The 20,372-nt window shown below is 39.7% G+C and overlaps 1 long non-coding RNA gene across 1 annotated transcript in view; it reads right to left on the bottom strand.

The window, feature by feature from the left end:
* LOC116070706 overlaps positions 1-18,315 on the bottom strand; it is a 27,818-nt gene extending 9,503 nt beyond the window's left edge. Inside the window, exons 1-2 of the long non-coding RNA XR_004110528.1 lie at positions 18,168-18,315; positions 16,773-16,818 (exon numbers count right to left, since the gene is read on the bottom strand). This is a non-coding gene — a long non-coding RNA (uncharacterized LOC116070706). The remainder of the gene's footprint in view (positions 1-16,772; positions 16,819-18,167) is intronic.
* Positions 18,316-20,372: the final 2,057 nt, after the last annotated feature.

Raw genomic sequence — 20,372 nt, 5'->3', positions numbered from 1 at the left:
CACCCTCCAAGCAGAACCATTGTTCATTGAAATAGTTGGTGAATGACTTTATGGATAGACCATCTTAAGTACCTACACCATTTCTCAAATGAATGTAATCTGTTCTCTGTGGGCTGAGAATGAAGTCACTCACTCAAGTCAAATAGCTTTGACCATAGCAGGAAGTCTGTATCCAAAAATTGAGCCTACAATTCATTTCTTGGTGCAGAAGAACTACCAACTCTCAGCTTAGCTACGATGGAGGTAAAATCCTATGGTGATGTGAGGGTCATTGAAGTATAGCCTTATTACAATGAAACCCAATGTCTAAAAATCGTTCTTATTTTGGGCTTGTACCACAGTAAGAGCCAAGATTTTAAACTCTACTAAATACAAAACAAACAAAAAGACTTTATATATTTATGTTCATTTAAGAAAATACTAATAGTAATATATTATTTTGAAGTATACAGTTAATATGTTTGGAGTTATTTAAAATTTATATTGAGAAAAATATATTTTAACTATTGCTGTAGACAAACATCTACATAAGACTGTTAAATTTATTGTTGTTTTATATCAAACAATTTTCATAATACTTATTTTTATTGTTATAATATTTTATAAATTTTAAGGAATATGACAAAAAAGATATTGTAGGTGTTGAAGGGCGGGTCTCTGGGAGGAGTTGGGGTATCAAAGGGGAACAAGAATGTGATTTAATTCTATTTACTTAAAATATGTTTTTAAATGTTAACGAATTCAGATAAATTGAAAACGTAACTTTTCTCATCATAATGCAATAAAAATTATTAAAAAAATAAAAAGAATGTCTCAGGAACCTGTATTAGTCAAGAGTCTTAGGAAGACAGTGAGATTCACTAGATATCCTACACTCAGCTACCAAGTGATGAAATTGGAACCCAAACCGATGCATCAACCCCACTCTGCCTGAGAGCTACCCAGGAGGCACATTCATTAGAAAATACCTCAAGATGCAGCTCTGTTAATTACTACAGGGAACAGCAGGGAGCAACTATGGGAAACAAATCAACATTAGGGACTCTGCCAGACTTTACTGAGAATAGTTGGGAAGAATTATCTTCACTTTCTAGACCACAAATGCTCCTTACAAAACCTGGAATGATACCAGCAATTCCTGTGGAATAGCTCTTTAAACTTGACATGACTTTCGGGGGATAGGTAGAAATCTTTCTACAAGCATTCATGGAAACAATGACCAGCTCCTGCCCATCTTCTCTCCTCACCTTCCACTCACCTAGATTCACATTGTTTTGTTCAGCACTGACAAAACATCTGCTACACACACCAAATGGAGGACGACAACTCAGGGGCTCTACACAGACCACCTTTTCCACTTGTTTAAATGAGATGGCTGGACTTCCTATAAGCTAATATTATTACATTTCTTTCAGTGTTTATCCTCAGTAGAGGGAAGATACTTGCTAGTCAATAGAGGGTCAAATGCATGTAGTCTACTTTAGGTTGGGAAGTAATTTTTTCTCTATTAATTGATTTAGTTATTCATTTTCACCCCAACCACTGCCCTCCACTCCAGGTCCCCCAACCCACAGAGTCCCTTCCATGTTCCCCATCCCTTTCTTGTCTATAAACAAAAGGCCTAGCCTGGAAAAGGGGCTTTGTTGGAAAAAGCAAAACAAAACAAAACCTTGTCCAAAGACCAAAAACCTCAGAGACCAAAGCCTGAGTTCCATACACAGAATCCATGGGAAATTTTGGGCATAGTGAAACACACACATGTAATCCCAGTACTGGCTAAGAGAAACAGGAGGAGGTTACCCGGAGCTCACTAGCCAGCAAGCCTGGTCTAACTGATGAGCTCCAAGCCAAGGAAAGACCCGCTCTCAAAAGAAATGAGCAGTATTCGTGAAGATGACATCCGAGTTTATCATCCACCCCCATATCACATGTATCTACATATGTGTATGTGAGCATACACATATACCAAACACACATAATTTTTTTAAATAGAAGGCCTATGCCAGGCAGAATGGTGCATGCCTGTAAGTGTAGCAGTGAGAAAGCTGAGGCAGGTTGATTTACAGTTCCAGGTTAGCATAGGCAATGTAGTAAGACTTTGTCTAAGTTAGGGTTGCTCTTATAAAAGAAAGCATTCTGCTTCTCTATTGGAGGTGGTCTCTTTAGGTTCCATATCCCCACTGTTGAGCTTTTGGGCTAAGGTTACCCCCACTGAGTCAGGGGAGCCTCTCACATCTCAGGTCTCTGGGGTTTTCTAGAGGTTACCCCTACCTGCAACTCCCAGCAGCTGCATGTTTCCATTTATTCTCCTAACCTTTGAACTTCTCTCCTGTCTCCCCCCATACCTGATCCTGTCCCCCTTCCCCCTCTACCTCCCCTCTCCCATACAGATCCCTCCCTCCTTCTGCCTCCTATGATCTGTACTTGGACCTTCTTGTGAAACTTCTTATGGTCTAGGGGTTGTGTCATAGGTATTCTGCACTTTTTGGCTAATATCCACTTATGAGTATTTTCCATGAATGTCCTTTTGGATCTGGGTTACCCGACTCAGGATGATATTTTCTAGTTTCACCCTTTTACCTGCAAAATGTATGATGTCCTTGTTTTTAATAGCTGAATGGCATTCCATTGTATAAATGAAGCATATATTCTGTATTCATTTTTTGGCTGACAGGCATTTGGGTTGTTTCCAGGTTCTGCCTATTACAAACAAGCCTGCTATGAACATAGTGGAGCATGTGTCCATATAGTATGGTGGAGCACTTTTTGGGTATATACTCAGGAGTGGTATCATTCCAAGGAGGGTCTTCAGGTAGAACTATATCTAATTTTCTAGGGAAGCTCAGGACTGATTTCCAGAGTGGTTGTGCCAGTTTGCAATCCCATCAGCAATAGAGGAGTGTTCCTTTTCTCCATGTCCTCACCAGTATGTGCTGTCACTTGAGTTTTTGATCTTAGCCATTCTGATTGCTAGAATCTCAAGAAAGCATTTAATTGAGATTGGCTTGCAGTTCAGAGTTTTAGTCTATTGTTATGGTGGGAAGCATGGCACCATGCAGGTGGGCATGGTACGAAAGAGGTAGCTGAGCTTTCTACAACTGGATCAGCAGGCTACAGAAAAAGACAGTGAACTACTAGGCCTGCTTTGAGCTTCTGAAACTTCAAAGCCCACCCCTAATGACAAACTTCCCCCACAAGGCCACATCTACTCCAAAAAAAGCCACACCTCAGATAATGCCACTCCCTGAGAGTCTTATGTGGGCCATTTTCATTCAGACCACCACAGACCTGGTCTCAACAAAAGGAAGAGAGGAAAAGGGAGGGAGAGATAGGGGAAGGGAGGGAAGGGAAGGCAATGGAGAGGGGGGAATGGAATTTAAAAGCAGATATTCTTGTAAGTACATCATTTAGAATATAGAATCTAGTCCACAGCTTAGCATTCATTAAAAAGGTGAGAGGAATTTTTATTACACAACAGAGCATGTCCAGGAAACAAGCCCATGCTCTGATCTGAGACTTTTGAATATTTTCTCTCTGCCATCATAATTCTGGCCCTTCTCCAGATATTCTATTCAGTCCCAGGTACTCAGCCCCTACTTTTTTCCTTTTCTTCCCCTTCCTGATATACAGAAGTATACTCAGCCCTCTTTCTATCCCAAATGTCCTTCCTCATACTTCTTAATACTGTTTTAAGGGGTCAAAAGCCATTGTGTTGAGGATGAAAATACATTGGTAACTAGCAAAGAAGACATTTTCCAAACACAAAGCAAAGAATTTATTTCATATGTTAAGAGAAAGATGATGAATTTGCATGCCTTCAAGCACAAGTGGAAACATGGAGGGATATGGGTCAACTGTCACCTCAGACAAATTTCTGTAGAGAGATATGTGCTTCATAGAGCAGAGGAGTTGTCCTGCATCTTGTTCAGACCAGCACAGGGCAAACTCCTGCTCACATTGGAAATGAAAGTGGCTAAGCACCACCCATCTGAGAAGTTGTTCTGACTCTACCCTATTCCGTGCCATTAGCCTGTCTCCCTTCAAAGTTCACTGGTTGTCCCGCAGACATTAATGTTGTGGTTGTTTGCAGGACCTGCCCATATTGAAGCACTTGTCAATCATCTGTACTCTCATAGACCGAAACCTTCTAAGGAAACAGATGCTGTGTGTACTTCTGACTGAGGAGTCATGCAATTGAGATGGGGAGCTTGTGTTTGTTTTAGCAAATTGAATGTGTAAGTCTCTTCCAACTACTGTTTAGATACATGCATGCAGACACAGACATACATGCATGTACAGATGTGTGAGCACTCATACACACCATATATTTATGTGTACTGTCTTACATTTTGGTATGTGTTCTCGAGATCTTCATTCTAGGCCACATGGATGGCAACATTGATTTTTGAAGGCAAAATGTATGTCGCTTCTATTCCTCACTTTAACATGGGAAGGAGGGAAACTGGTTCTGATGCAGCCCCACAGACTGAGGTTTTTTTATAGGTGGAAGAAGTAAGGAAGCAAGAAGCCAGAGAATGATTTGTAAGGGAAAATGAAGCACACAGCAAGTTAGAATCCCAAGGTCCCTAAACGGGTAGTTAATTGAATCCAGTGTTCCAAGACTTTAATTTCAAACAAGGTCTTTGGGAGAAACAGTGAATTGCTCTCCCTCAGGCAAAATGCAAACCCTTTTCCTTAACTCTGACACCTAACAAAGCTCACACACATCTCCTGTCCTAATCCTTGGGCACTGTGAATTGGGAAGGCAGCCTCTAAGCCTGGCATTCTCCAGCCAGTCCTACTCTCACATAGCAGCAAGCATCCTGAATGCATTCTTTAAGACAAATATCTGGCATAAAATGCCATACTTGCCTGGTTTTAGTCCTGGTCCTAGCTGATGTAAGCATTGTGTGTTTGTTTTAGTTGGGGCCTGATAACTCCACACCTCCACATCTCTCTGTACCTCAATACCTCTGTGTTTTCCCCTCCCTAATTATCATTCCCCATTCCTTTCTGCATTAGGGAAACCCTGTTCATTCATCCATCCAGACGTGAGCATTTGCTGACTATTCACTGAAGAATTATAACGGTAGCTGAATTTAACAGTGAATTAATGAAAATCAGACACACTGAAAACAATCTGGTTCATTCTGTACCTAATTGAGCCCTCACAAAAATCCTATAGTGTGGATCCACAGAGGAAGAAGGCAAGGAAAGAGAGAATGCCTTTTTGAATTAGTTAGGATAATCTTACTTGCAAACAAAAGAAAAATTAAATCAGTTTGCCTTAAACAGAGGGTCAGAGATGTATTACCTAATTGAAGAGAACAGGGGGAAGCTTCAGGATTTAAGTTCCACAGGCCCCATAGATTTCACACTGCAGTTCTCAGGACTGCAACAAGGCTGGAAAAGCTTCATGAAACTCATCCAGACATAATAGTGCAAAGGAAGAGGCCAAGATCACAGCTTTACTTGGTGTCTATAATATGTACATCATGCAACAGCTGCTGACAAAGAGCCATAATCCAAGAGACCAAAATTTATTCCCTCACAGTTCTGGAAGCTCGAGAACTTAGATTAGGACTGTCTATTAAGAAAACAACATTGTTTGGTATCAAACCCAGGACTAATGGCTGAGGCACCTATTTACTATATCAAAGTGGACCTGACCACCAGGTTCTCCCAGCATCCTTTAATCTCTGTTACAAGGTATGCCTGGTATACGCAGCCCCATACCCTAAACTTCTCTAGCCCACCTTCTTTCTTCCCACAGCTGCCCTTCCCTATATATTCCAGTAAGTTTTGTTATCCATTTTTGTCCACCCCGTCCTCTCTCGGTCCCTTGGTCTCTGAGTCTCCTGGTCTCCTGGTTCTCCACTCTTCTCACATGGCCTGGCTCAGGTTCATATTCACTCTGGAGTCTCCTTGGTGTCCCTGCCTCTAGCTATGTTCTCCCTCATATCTACAATAAACATTTTCCTCCACCATACCTAGAACCAGTCATGTTTTCCCTTCCTTTCTTATTTCATTTTTTTTTTTTAACATTCATCTGGTGTCAAAACCCGGATTGGCATATATGAGTTCCCTTCTAAGGGACTTCACCTCTCTGAACCAAGATGCTGATCTGAGTGTCTTAAGGTATGTATAAAATGTGTTTTTCCTGACTTCTGCCATCCATCAAATTTGATCCCAAATCCTAGAGTCTACCTTCTTGCCGACTTCTCCTCTCCACATGCTCAAACTATTCCTATTCTTGTCTATACCACAAGTGTCTCTCCAGGTCCTAGAGCTTTCTATGCCCTCAAGACACCCTCTTGGGCATTCATCTAGCATCTTTTGGCTCTGGATGCTACACCAGTCTGGGAATCTCTACTAAAAACACTTGCCACCATCTCCCCTTCCCCTGTTTTCTTGTCTCTCCATCGGTTTCTCTTGCCTACCCAGGAACTGCAGTCCTACTTGCAGTCTTGGGTATCATCAGCACCAGATGAATGGGGGAAAAAGGAAGAACAAGACTGTTCCTGAGTATGGTGAAAAAAGTTGGTGGTAGATAAAACAGAACATAGCCAGGCAGGGGTGTCTGGGAAAGTCCAGAGTGAACATGACCCTATGCCAAGCCATGTGAGAGAGGGCAGGAGAGCCAGGTGAGTCAAAGGGTAGATAAAAAAAGGAAATATAACCAAAATGTCTGGATTATATACAGAAGGGAAGCTAAGGGAAGGACAGCCCAGCCCCTAGACTGGAAATGTTTAGGGTACAGGGCTAAGTATGACAGGCATACTCTGTAACACAAAGAGATTGAGGTACACTGGGAGAACCTGGTACCAGGTCTACTTTAATATATTAAATAGGTACCTCAGTCATTTGTCCTTGGTTTGAGACCTGACACTTCCTTGCCTCTCCTAACCTTCTGGTGATGGCCTGTGATCTGTGCTGATCACTTCAATTTCTGAGTGATTTTTTTGTCTGTCTGTCTGTCTGTCTGTCTGTCTGTCTGTCTATGTCTCTCTGTTTGTTTGTTTGTCTTGTTTGCCCTTTCCTCAGAAAATAGAAAAACAGATTTTACATACATCAAATAAGGTACAGACCAAAGTAATGATACAATCAAAGTCTAGTTTAGTCAACTTTTAAGTTCATTGGGGTTACTTACAGGAGTATGGGTGAAGCACTGCTTATAAGAGCATTGATGAATCCCCAGCCCACCCCAGCAAGAAAGGCTCACAAAGCAGGCTTCCTTGGAGCTCCTTGCGGGGCTTATGTACTGATGAGCTGGAAAGGGTCTTTCTCCCTAGCAATCATTATGTTTGTGTGACCTCAAAGAACTCCTATAAATCTTTTAACCTCCATCTCTCCAAGATGTCTAAGTTTTGTTTATTCCTGAGACTTATGAATCTCCATTCTCCTTTCGGTAGAAAAGAAATTCAATTTGAAAGTAATCATTGTACAGGACAACCTGTCTCTTTTCCTCTCATTCATCCTGGGTTTAGTAAACATCTTACCCTGTAAAAATTCCATCTTAATGCAATTACATCTGCAAACCTTGTTTCAGTTAAAGTAATCTTCACAGGTCTTCAGGTTATAACTAAACATTTCTTCTAGGGAAGAAAATTCTACAAGTACTCTCTTATTTAAGTATCTAGAAACTCCTGAAACTCTTGAAAACTGGATCATCTCATCACACACATATGCACACATACAAACACACACACACACACACACACACACATGCGCATAAAATATATACATCACAATGTCTTAAATAAATTTATAATTTAATATTGGGTGGCATTCATAGCTACTCTGAGCTGCATGGAGCCTGTGAAATATAGGTGAGAAATGCCTAGTAAATCTATCAAGATCCAGCCCTGCAGAGATTGGTAAACAAACACAACCCCTACCACCTCCATGCAGTACAAGGCTAGAGGAGAAGCAGTGGCTGATTATGATTAAGGAAAGAGGAAATAGAAACTTTTGTCTCTAGGAAAATCAGACTAAATGCAAATCTCCAAATCTCCTAGATGTGGGGTTTGACTCCAGAACCTGAGGTCTGGGAGCTCTTGAGCTCTGTCTGAGCACCCACTTATTGCTCTGCAGGTTTTGAGTTGTGAGATTCCTATACATACTGTCATGGTAGAGTATGATAAATGGTATCCACTTACCATGACTATTTTAGAAATGATGGAAGCTGATCCATTAAGTCAAAAGTTGAACAACTCTTGAAGATTGGTATGTATGAAATGCAACAGGCCAGGATACATTGCTATGAGCTACTTAAGGCTTCAGACTACACCACACTTGTGTACTCAGTAGTAGTATACAAAATGTTTAATGGCATCTTCATCTTTCCCTCCAAGAAAATCATAATGTTAGTTTTCTAGAGGACGTTTGAATCCTAGTTTCCATGGAAATGCTGGGTCCAAATCATATGCCCACTGAACAGTTTAATTCACAACTGCTTTCATGTTCACTGCCTTGATTCATTTATATGCCTATACTGTGGGAATATGACATCAGGCATAAAGCAATTGGTAGGGGGAATTTACCAAAAGTTACTAAGCTAAGTGGAAAATATAAACCTGAAGTCAAGTGTTCAGTTGGTACTCTAGAGTCAGACTATGGAGTTTCCAGGGCTCCATGGATTTATCAAACTTTTTCAATAGTTACTTGAGTGATGAAAGTGCAGGTGAAGTTATTAACTTAAGTGGCAAATGCCTTTATCATTTTTTAATTAAGCGATAGCTCACCCATGAAGAATCAAATATAGAAAAATACGATCTAAAAGTAAAGTTGTTGAAAATACATTGAGTAGCTTTGGGAGATAGGGAGCTACTCACTGTGACCATATTCAAGCATCTAGTAAATTAGCTCCTGATGAGACTGTAGAAATCAATCTTTGGGTTAGTACTTTCCTTTAATCTCTGGTAAGATTTCATTTACACTAAGGCAATGTGAACTTGTATGGAAGATTTTTTTTTCTTTTCAGATAAAAATAAATAAACCTACATGTCTGCAATGAGCAACTGGAAATTGAAATTAAAGACATAACACCATCCATATTAGCATTCTCCAAAAATTTATAGTTACAAATCTAACAAAATATGTATAAGATTACACATGGGGATATTTATAATTCAAACAAAAGAGCTCCCAAGGAAGGATAGGCACAAACAAGGAAGATAAAAGTAAATGGTAAAACATTCCACATTCTTCAACCGTGTAAAAAGATCAGTTCTTCTCAACCATCTCAAAGGAATCAGCATTATCCCACTCAAAATATCAGCAAATTTTTCTTTGGCAAGTATCTATGCTCTCCAATACAAGCTGTTCTTTGGATATTGATGAACTTGTTCTAAATTTTATGCAGAAAAATGAAAAACTCAGAATAGTCCGTACAACAACTGAAGGTGAAGAACAAAGTAAGAAGAATGATGTTGTAAAAGCTCTAGAATTACTATAACTTTTTTTTAAATAAAGTTACTGCAAAGACTATAGTTTTGACAAAAAATTCCAATCTCCATGACCTCCTGGGAAAGGTAAACCTATATGAGCAGCATAACATGGCAGATGTATAGGGGATGAGACAGGTAGGGCACAAGGAGCTTTCAGGGAAGGGAAACTATTCTGACACTAAAATGACAAATATATAAGATGCATTTTATTTGTCAAAATCGAATGAGCTGTGAGACAAAGTCAGCTGATGTAAATAACAAATTTCAATTAATAGTTGTATCAGAATCGGTTCATCAGTTTTATGCAGCATGACATGCTAATGTAGGCCTTAGTGATGGTACAGGAATCGAGAGGCAGAAAATTGTTGACATGCTCTGTGCCATACCAGCAGCCCCTCATGCATGTGTGCTTGGAAATCTTGACAGGCAGAAACATGTCCCTGACATTTGAAAGCTGCCCGCAATTTCTCTTTCTTTGAGGAAGAGACTCAAATTCTTCTATGATGGAAGACATGATTTAGAGAAAAATACTTACAGGGAATTTTAATTAGAAAAAGTAAAGACCTTTTTTCAAAACAGAGACAGAAAACAAGGAGAAATCAGTTGTTTGCATGCAAGGTATGTTGCAATATGTCTAAACTAAGCCAGGGGCTTCAAGAGAACCATAGTTATGCTCTTTCAAGACCTTCAGAGATCAAAGACCTGAATGTCAGTTAAGAAGCATTCATATGTTTAGGCCACTCTCCCTAAAAAGAGTAAATTATTTGGATGTCATATCTAGGAGACAAATAAAGGCTCCCCTGCTAAGGGACTTGGACTGAGGTTTCCAGAACCAACCAAATCCTATCCATCCATGTTCATCTATCTCATTTCACAAGCCATTTTACAGTCCATCATGGTAGAGTTCTATAGTAGTGAGAGCTTGTGGCTTATTCTGAGCTTGGACAGTCATAAAACAGAAAGCTCAGGCCAGAAGCAATGCTACATTATAATGTCTAAAGGCTCACCCCTGATGACCTACCTACACAACTATAGCTCCTGCCATGAAGACTCCACAGCTTTTTAAGACAGAGCTACCAGCCAGGGATAGCATGGCCCTGTGTGGGTCTGTGCATATATCTAAACTATAACCAACCTTGACACTGAAGACTATAGTATGGGGAGGTAAAGCTATCAGCCTGTGATTAGGATATGAGAATGGAGCTGTCCAAAAATGGTATTTGTTTTCTTGTACAAAGAACCCCAGTAAGTTATACTGTCCTCTTTCTGTTTTTCAGTGCTCTGCCTCTGAAAGCAGGGTAAACATCAGCCTCTGCCCATACTCTGGTCCTTGATATCTAGGTTTCAGAACCATGAAAAACAAGTATCTGAGCTATGAGCCACACCATCTTTGGTATTTTGTTAGGAATTTCTAGATAGACTAGTAAAGCTTGAGTAAGGAAAGAGAATGATACAAGGCTTAGAGGAAGCCCTACTGATCTGTAACAACTATGAGGCTATGGGGCAGAAGCATTCCTTGCAGGGTTTTGGGGTCCACAAATGTGTCCTTTCCAAAAAATATAAGTTCCATATTTAAAAGTAATTTGTTTATATTTTTATAGTCATTCTAGAAAATAACATCTCCTGTAAGTTTTCAAATAAGTTGTTTTCATTATGCAGATGAGCATACACATACTCACACACACAAACACACACACACACACACACATACATACCACCATTCATTCATATGCTGTCTTCATCTCACGATGTAGCTATAGAATTCCAAAGCGTGTCTGGCTCCCTCTGAAGTTATTTTCCTTTCCAGGCTTGATCACAGAATTGTGTTTTCATATTTCTTTCTACTTGAGTCCTGTGGATCTGCTTAATAAGATTCAGGCTTTCATTTTTTCCATCTCAGGAACTGAAGAAAGAGAAGTCTCCAGGGGTCAGCCCTGTTTGAATTCTCAGCAGACTTGACAATGGAAAGTTCAAACATTATGGCCTCTAGTCATTTTTTAAAACAAACAAAACCAGAACAGCCTGGTGAGCACTTTCATGACTTACATGACTAAAATAATTCTATTTTTTTTCTCTCTGTTTTTCTCTTTCCTCCATCTTCCATATACACTTCCAAAGCATGTGAGTTATGGGTGCACTTGGGACCCAACTGACAGTCCCCACTCATTAGTTTGAAATGTTAATAGTAAATTAAGTAGAAGTTCTGGCTGGGTAGTTAAATCCATGCAGAAAGCTCAGAAGCAGCCTTTTAAGGGTAGTTCCAAGGCCATGGAGGACACAGGGGAAATGTAGATAAATAGGGAAGGACAAAGCATGAGATCAAGGCCAGAAGAATGAGTGACAGAGTATGGGGAGGTGGGGGGGGCTGACAAAATAAATGTATTCAGGGCTCCTATGTCAGATGTTGAGGTGTAGGGGTAAATGTGGAGTGTGGCTACAATGGGCCAGGTAGTATTCTGGGGTTTCATGGAGCTAGAACACTAACCTGCATTTTTGCATCAAAGTTAGCCAGTGACATGCCTTCCTCTGGTAATCTCAGGATTTCTTCTCCTTACCTGGTTGGCAAGAACCACACAGGTAAGCAACAAATAAGATCCAAATCTGGTCAGCAAGATACATCAAAAGGGTCTCAGCTAGGAGCAAGACGGGAGCCATTGTCTTGAAGAGGTAGACACTACTTGGACTCCAGTGGATCCCATCAGTGAGTGAGTGTTAAATCACAGATAGAGGAAAATACCATTAGCAACTCAGTGCTTCATAACCCCACTGAAGAGTGAACTAAGTTTTCAAGTGAGTAACCTGGTTATCAACCTGTAGAAGCTTATTCATTTTTTAGAGCCTGGTATCTAAACTACTGGCTCATACATGTGCTGGGTAAATGCTTTATAAATAGAACTCAAGCATCAGGAATATGACAACATGTTAAGAAGAGGTGGTGAAATTGTCAAAACACCCTTAGAGCACATGGCAAACAGACTGGGTACCTAAGCAGTATCATTCTGGTTTTATTGGCCAGGTCTGGCTTGAGATTCCAGGTGAGAGATAAGAACCATAAGAGTCAGTAGACCTTGGATGGTCAAGGATTATTACCGTCTTCTCAGCTCAGAAATTTGTGGTATCGAGATGAAAATATAGCACAATTACATCCATTTTCTTCCTGGAAAGCTTTCTACACCTTTTGTGGTGTCACTGAGACCCAGCTAGCTTGCTAATTTATTTACCATCATGATCTATAGGAAGGAAAATGAACCTGGATTCTAGAAAATTCTCCAAACCTATTAATGTCAATAAAGCTGATCATGGAATCATGAAGAGTCATATCAGTTTTAAAATCCTAATAGAATTTGAGGATGAACTGGTAAATCAGAGTTTGCTTATTTCTAATTGAAATTAGAACCAGTTCAGGGGATGAACACCATTCCTGTGGATGAGATTCAAGCTTACATTGATTAAATTAAAATAGTAGAATGAATCAACCATTATTATCAAGTGTTTATTTAGCGAAATCTTTATAAGAATACTGTATTATGCAAGGAATTAATTTTAAAAAAGATTATCTTTAGTATAGAAAGCTTAGTTATAATCTGACAAGAAGCAAGAAAGACGTATGTGTTTATCAGTCCATTGCATGGAGCCAGAGGAATCCCTTCCCCTGCTGAGGACAAGCTGAAAGGTGTGTTAATTCAGGAACCACATGGCTTTAGGCACAAAGAACTGGTGAGAGTAATTTGAGAGTTAATGAGGGAATGATCTGTATTGGAGATTAAGTTATATTTCTTGCCCATGGGTTCTCTACATTATTTAACAAGAGGACATAACCATTACATATTATCAAATCTGGATGTGGAATCCAGCTCGCCCACTTGTTAGGTGTTTGACTTTGGAAAAAATGTATCAATGAAGACAGCCATATAAATAATGGATTAAAAAGCAAAGGGGTTTTGACATCATAGAACAAGAAATCAGGCAGAGTGATCTTAAGAGTCACTAGCTAAGGGTATCATGTAGGAACCGTTTCCCAAAACTTTCCACTCTGAGATCTCCGTGTCCACATAGTGTTCATCCTCGATGTGGCATAGTCACTGTTACCCCTCCTGTCACTGCATCTTCATCCCAGGAAGGAAGGCATTCCGATTTTATCTCCTTTTGTGGGGAAAATATGTATCTTTGGAAGTCTTTATTCAATGAAATTTTTACTAAGTATATCAACTGCCATAGTACAGGGTCAGTCTGGATTTTAAAACAATCAGTTAAGAAAGAACACTTAAGGAAAGTGTTAATAGAATCCACAAGCATTTTTTTCAACATACACTCTAAAAGGCAACAAGCCATATGGAGAGTATCAAATATGATCACATTAATAAAGATTGTTGTAGACACAATGTTTTCTTTAATGTGGCAATTAAAAAAAGGTAGAAATGGCAAGGAAGACATGGAGGGCCATGGGAGAAGAGGGAGGAAGAGGGCAAATCCCATGGCCATATTCACAGTTTTGAAAAGTAGTAAATGGAAGCAAAAAATAGCCAAGCGTATGCCCTCACTTTGCTTTACAAAACATGTTTGATTCACTCTAGAAAAATAAAAAGTGATAAAATTAGAAACGTAGATTTGTGAGTCCTGATGAAATAATTCGTCTAGACATGGCCACAAAGGTTTCCAATAAGAAAGAAAGAACTCTTTAAACATGATGGAAAAATCTTGAATATTGTGGAGTTTTTTTCCCCAAAACTCCACCTTAGATTTATCAAGTTTCAAACTCTAACCACCGAGTTACAGGAAACAGGGATGGCAGAGTGGGTTACATGATGCCACTGGGCTTTGGTCTGCAAATGTGGGAACAGTTACAGGCCACATCAGCCATTTTATTTGACAAATAAGTTGCAGCGTTGGTGGGAGAGTGGCTAAAGGAGTGGGGGTAGGGTTGTTCTCCAGGCCTGGAGGCAAGTTAGGAAGTACAGGCCAATGACAGGTAAAACCATTTATTCTAAAACATAAAATAATTACAAAAATCCCAACATAGACTCAAAATCTCATTATCATAAGAAATTACTTTAAATTACTGTTATTAAAAAATAACATTGTTTTTATATTTCTTTAAAGGTGCTTATTAAATGCATAGCAAAATCCGTCTGGATTAAATTATATAGTGTCTGGGATTCACTCCAAAATAATCTAGGCAAAGGGAGTGGTGTGTAGAGCAACTGATGACAAAACATGAGACCTGGGTTGATAATTGTTATAATTGGATCATGAGTCCACAGGAGTTTATTATAATACTATTTTGAAAAGTTTTATAATAAGTTTTATAAATATTAACTAACCTTAAAATGAATAGAATTAGACAAAACATTAAATGAGCTGATTATTTCCTTCTTGAGAATGGCTAAGTTTTTCTCCCAATGTCTTAGTGACAGGGCATGAACTGGAATTGGAACTAGAACATGCCTCTGCTGAAAGCCCTTCTGTCACATCCCAAAAATCTGACACCTAAAAAACTACTTCAAATATTATTGCAAACACCTAACCTATGGGATTCTATAGTGCCATGGTTGCCCAAAAGAATCAAAGGCAAGTAAATCTTTCCTTGTTATGATCTTATCATGGAACTCAACTTCCTCTTTCCTCTCTCCATAGAGCCAGTTACATGTTGTATTTTCATATAAAAGGCGGAATACCTGTATCCTGACAGCCATCATTCAGGGTCATTGAGAGACAGCGCCAAGGAGAGGCAAAAGATGCAGCTCATACCTGATACTACAGCGTGGGGAGCTGAGAGAAGCAAACCACAGGCCAAAGACACCCAAGAATAACTAATTCAAAAGCAAACTCACAGAAGCATTGCTTGCATCAGCCCAATGGTGGGAGCAACCCAAGTGTCCATCCGTAGATAAACAGATACAGAAAAGGTGCTAGACACAGGATGAGCAAATGTGTTTAGACTTACAAAGGAAAGCATCTCTGGTGTACTGATGGGTGAACAGATGATCTTTGAGAACACTCTGTTAAGTGGCATAAGCCAATAATGAAAAGACAGCAGTGTGTGATTCTATTCATATGAGGGATTTGAGTAAAGAATCTCAGAGATACAGCAAGTAACAATGCTTACCAGAGGCTGGGGAGGGAGAGGATGCTGATCAATAGATAGTTTCTGTTTGGTAAGATTCAGAATCCTTTAGATGGGTGGGGATGATGGGCTTACATTGTAGAGATTTGCAATGATAGCCATACATTTTTAGATACATGAGTATGAGCAGTGTTGACATATTTGATATCATTTCATCTATGCTCAAAAAACAAACCATGTTTTATGTATACTTTATCACAGCTTTTAAACTTTTACATTAAAGCTTATGGTAAATTACACTAAGATGAGGCATAGATGTTCAACATAATCACCACTGGCACCCTCCCAGCCTCTGACCCTCACTGTTCTCTACCTAACGTAACATAACCCAAATTTTGTTTGTTTGTTTGTTTGTTTTAATTATTCTCCATGATGTTATAAGACTCAGAAGATGCTAATGCCTCTTGCACAACTATTAGTGAATTCAAATCTGCTGCTGCTGGTAGCCATGCTGTACATGAGTCTGTTTAGGCTGATCATAAGGTAGGGAACAAATAATGGGAGAGCTGAAAGAGTTTGATGGCATTGCTAATCAATTGAAATAAGCGGTAGCCTCACCTGCCTTTAGGCTTATGGCTGCACCAGATGATATACAATATTATTGTCGTTATACAAACCAGCTTAAGCCAAGGAGTAAAGAGGAGCAACCTGCTGAACTGTAGAGGTCAAGAGAAATAGCATCCAAGTTGAGACGCCCGCACCTAAAAAGACCCTGTAATAAGACAGACTCTGTCTTCCTGTCCAGGAGTCTTAGAAAGGAAAGGAAATCCATCATGGCTGAAGCTCAGAGGGAGGAAGAAAATGAGTACTGACACAAGGTCAGCTTGAAAGACAGGAAATCAGTCCCTACGTCTGAGGCTCACTTCTATTTGGGGACTGATCCTAATGAGACTCAGATACCATTGGCCTGTTTTAATTTTTGGTAATTGTGAATGCATGACTGGACTTGCTTCTACAATAGAAAGCTGACTTGGGGAAGGCTGACTTGGACAGACAATATGTTAGGCAAAATATTGTGACAGCTTAATCTAGGGCAGTAGCCAGACAGACAAAGGAATGTGCACAGATCTGTGAGCTCTTGGAAAGGCAAACAAAATGGAAGTTTGTGATGTATTTGATTTATATTGTGAATGAAGCAGGCCTAAGTCAGGGATGATTTCTGAGTATATAAATGTAACAGGATGACCCATAAGCCTTACCATATAATAGGTGACAATCCTCAGGCTTGGAGAAATATATCTTGAACTATAAGTAAAAATAAAATTATTACCAAAAAAACATGATTCACAAAATCAAGGATTATTACTGCTGACTATTGCAGCATTTGTCCCAGCATATAATCTACAAAGAGGCCTGTGTTCTACATTCTTTGTCGAAAACTATAGCATCATTCATTTTATATGTTCTAAATGTGATTTTGTTCTGATCTTATCATGATGCAAAATTCCTGCACTGGAATTGGGCAAACTCTTTTTTTAATCCTTCTGAGAAAAGCCCCATCAAGTAAATGATTGAGAACCAACAGACTGGGAGGTCCACACCCAGAGACCCTGCTTGCTGGCACTTAACTGAGATCACTGACAAGGCAATGCCAATGCATCAGCCAAGTGAGAGTACCACACTGGAATGCATCCTCTAACTCAGGGTGAACCTGTTCTTATCCAAGATGCTCAACACGGCATCTGTTGCCATGAGAACCAGAAGCAAGTCATCTATATTGATACCTGCCCAAGATGAAAAAAAAATATTGTGAGAAAACTAACTTATTGTTGTTTCTCTTTTATAGCACTGAGCTTTGGGAGTGATTGGCCATACTTCCCTGTCACCAGGCTTGTAGAACTACAGGGCACTGAAAACAGAATTTTAGCAAAATCTACCTGGCAGGGCACTATTCTGTTTTATAAATCTCATTGCTACTATCTTTTTGGTCACACACATGTCCCAAAATTCAATTGCTATTTCTATTCAAAATCTTTCACCTTGTCCCAAAATACAGTTTCAAACCATAACCTTAGACGAATGTATTTTGAAAGTAATCTATTCAGCTTAAAAACAGCAACCCACTAGTAGAGAAAAAACATTCATAATTGCAAGTGCTTGAGAGATTTTTTTTTCTGTCCTCCTTCTCTTTGCCCAAGCTGTAGGGAATTGATATGAAATTAAAACAGACAACTTTTGTTTTCTTTCAAGAGAGATTTATGGCCACTGTCTGCAGAATTTCTAGCTGGGAAGTGAACTGTAAAGCAAAATGTTTTAAAATAATATGTTTAAAGCAAAGCAGTGTTATGTACAATTAATGTAAAAATGATCAAATGTGATAGTTGCTGAGCAAAAGTAAAAATAATGAAATATAAGCTAAAGGGATAATGGCATTTCATGAAGCTCTAATCTGTCTGCAAGAGGCACAAATCAAGGCTATAATCAGGCATAGTATGACTTCAGAGGGAGGTTCACTAATCAGACATCTTAAAAGTGAAACTTTTATCTTTTGTCCCAGCCTCAGTCCAAGCCTTTGGTATTCTATCATCACATGCCCTGTGCCCACCCTGAGTTGTTCTTCTTTCTGTCCTTCATCCCTTAGAGGAGTATCTTACCCAAATCCCATGATCTGCATCTCTTTTACTAGAACTGACCAACAGCCCAGCATCCCAGTTCCAGTGTCTGGATAGGGTAAAGGAAGTTGGAGTGGAGTATATTCCCACGTTGCTGCCTTGCCTTGGACGTTTGTGAACCAGAGATGGAACATTTGACCTCCAAGTTCTAATAGAAGAGCAATCTAAATTCCAAGGGAACAATGCTTTGACTTGACAGCTCATGTTTATTTAGAACTATGTAAGGAGCTAGAAAAATAGTGAACAAAAAGACAAATAATGTCTGCTTTTACAAACAACCCTGATATCAGCACTCCACAGCAGAAACAGACTTTCCCTTCAATGGATACTTAGCAGTGCCTAGAAACTTATTGTCATGAGGAACATAGTGCTACTGACATCTAGTAGGCAGAGGCCAGGCATGCTATTATACTTTCTTTCATTTGTTTGTTCGTTAGTTTTCTTCTTTTTTATTAGATATTTTCTTTATTTATATTTCAAGTGATATCTCCTTTCCCAGTTTCCCCTCCGAAAACAAACAAATAAACAAAAAACCCTGTTCTGTCCCCCCTCCCCCTGATCACCAACCCACCCTCTCCCACTTTCTGGCCCTGGCATTCCCCTACACTGGGGCATAGAACCTTCACAGGACCAAAGGCCTCTCCTCCCCTTGATGACTGACTAGGCCATCCTCTGCTATACATATGCTGCTGGAGTCATGAGTCCTACCATGTGTACTCTTTGTTTGGTGGTTTAGTCCCTGGGAACTCTGAGGGTACTAGTTAGTTCATACTGCTGTTCATTCTAAGGGGCTGCAAGCCCTTCAGCTCCTTGGGTCCTTTCTCTAGTTCCTTCATTTTGGACCCTGTACTCAGTCCAATGAATGGCTGTGAACCTCTACTTCTGTATTAGTCAGGCAATGGCAGAGCCTCTCAGAAGACAGCTATATCAGGCTCCTGTCAGCCAGCACTTGCGGGCGTCCACAATAGTGTCTGGATTTGATGATTGAATATGGGAAGGATTCCCAGGTGGAATAGTCTCTGGATTGTCCTTCCTTCAGTCTCTGCTCTATAGTTTGTCTCAGCAGTTCCTTCCATGGGTATTTTGTTCCCCAATGTTCAACATCCTTAGTCATCAGAGAAATGCAAATCAAAACAACCCTGAGATTCCACTTCACACCAGGCATAATGGCTAGAACAAAAACTCAGGTGACAGCAGATGCTGGCGAGGTTGTGGAGAAAGAGGAACACTCCTTCATTGCTGGTTGCATTGCAAGCGGGTACAACCACTCTGGAAATCAGTTTGGAGGTTCCTCAGGAAATTGGACATAGTACTACCTGAGGACCCAGCTATACCACTCCTGGGCATATACCCAGAAGATGCTCCAACATGTAATAAGGACACATGCTCCACTATGTTCATAGCAGCCTTATTTATAATAGCCAGAAACTTAAAACAACCCAGATGTCCCTCAGCAGAGGAATGGATACAGAAAATGTGGTACATTTACACAATGGAGTACTACTCAGCTATTAAAAACATTGAATTTATGAAATTCTTAGGGAAATGGATGGATCTGGAGAATATTATCATGAGTGAGGTAACCCAATCACAAAAGAAAACACATGGTATGCACTCTCTGATAAGAGGATATTAGCCCAGAAACTCGAAATACCCAAATTACAATCCACAAACCACAAGAAACTCAAGAAGAAGGAAGACCAAAGTGTGGATACTTTGTTCCTTCTTAGAAAGTGGAACAGAATACATATTATACTTTCTACAATTTCCAGAACAGCCTCACACAAAGTTCTCTGGAGTTAGATTTCAACCCCTTGAACAATGAATGAGATGGTCTATTCCAAATAAACAAAAAATAAATACAAACATTTCTGGATCGAGAGCCATGAAGGAAGCAAATAGTAGAGTGTATCAGAAGGCAAAGCCCTTCCAGAAAGTTCAAAGGAAAGGTAAAGAGCAAGGCAGAGGCTCTACCCAGCCAGGCTGTTCTAGGGTTTTCCATGTCCACTGTCCCATTTGGTGTCACACAATAATATCTGATATTGAAAACTGACCCAGATATTCATTCTAGCTAACATCTCAGGCACTCCTGTGTGCATTTCTTGCTACCCAGTATTAGAGTTCATTGGAGTCTTTCTAAAGCACCCAGCACAGCAGCACATACACGGGAAAGATGAGAATGAGCTC

The sequence above is a fragment of the Mastomys coucha genome, unplaced genomic scaffold (genome assembly GCF_008632895.1).
Source record: "Mastomys coucha isolate ucsf_1 unplaced genomic scaffold, UCSF_Mcou_1 pScaffold22, whole genome shotgun sequence".
In the NCBI taxonomy this organism is placed as follows: domain Eukaryota; kingdom Metazoa; phylum Chordata; class Mammalia; order Rodentia; family Muridae; genus Mastomys; species Mastomys coucha.
This window is presented reverse-complemented; position numbering and strand designations above follow the sequence as displayed.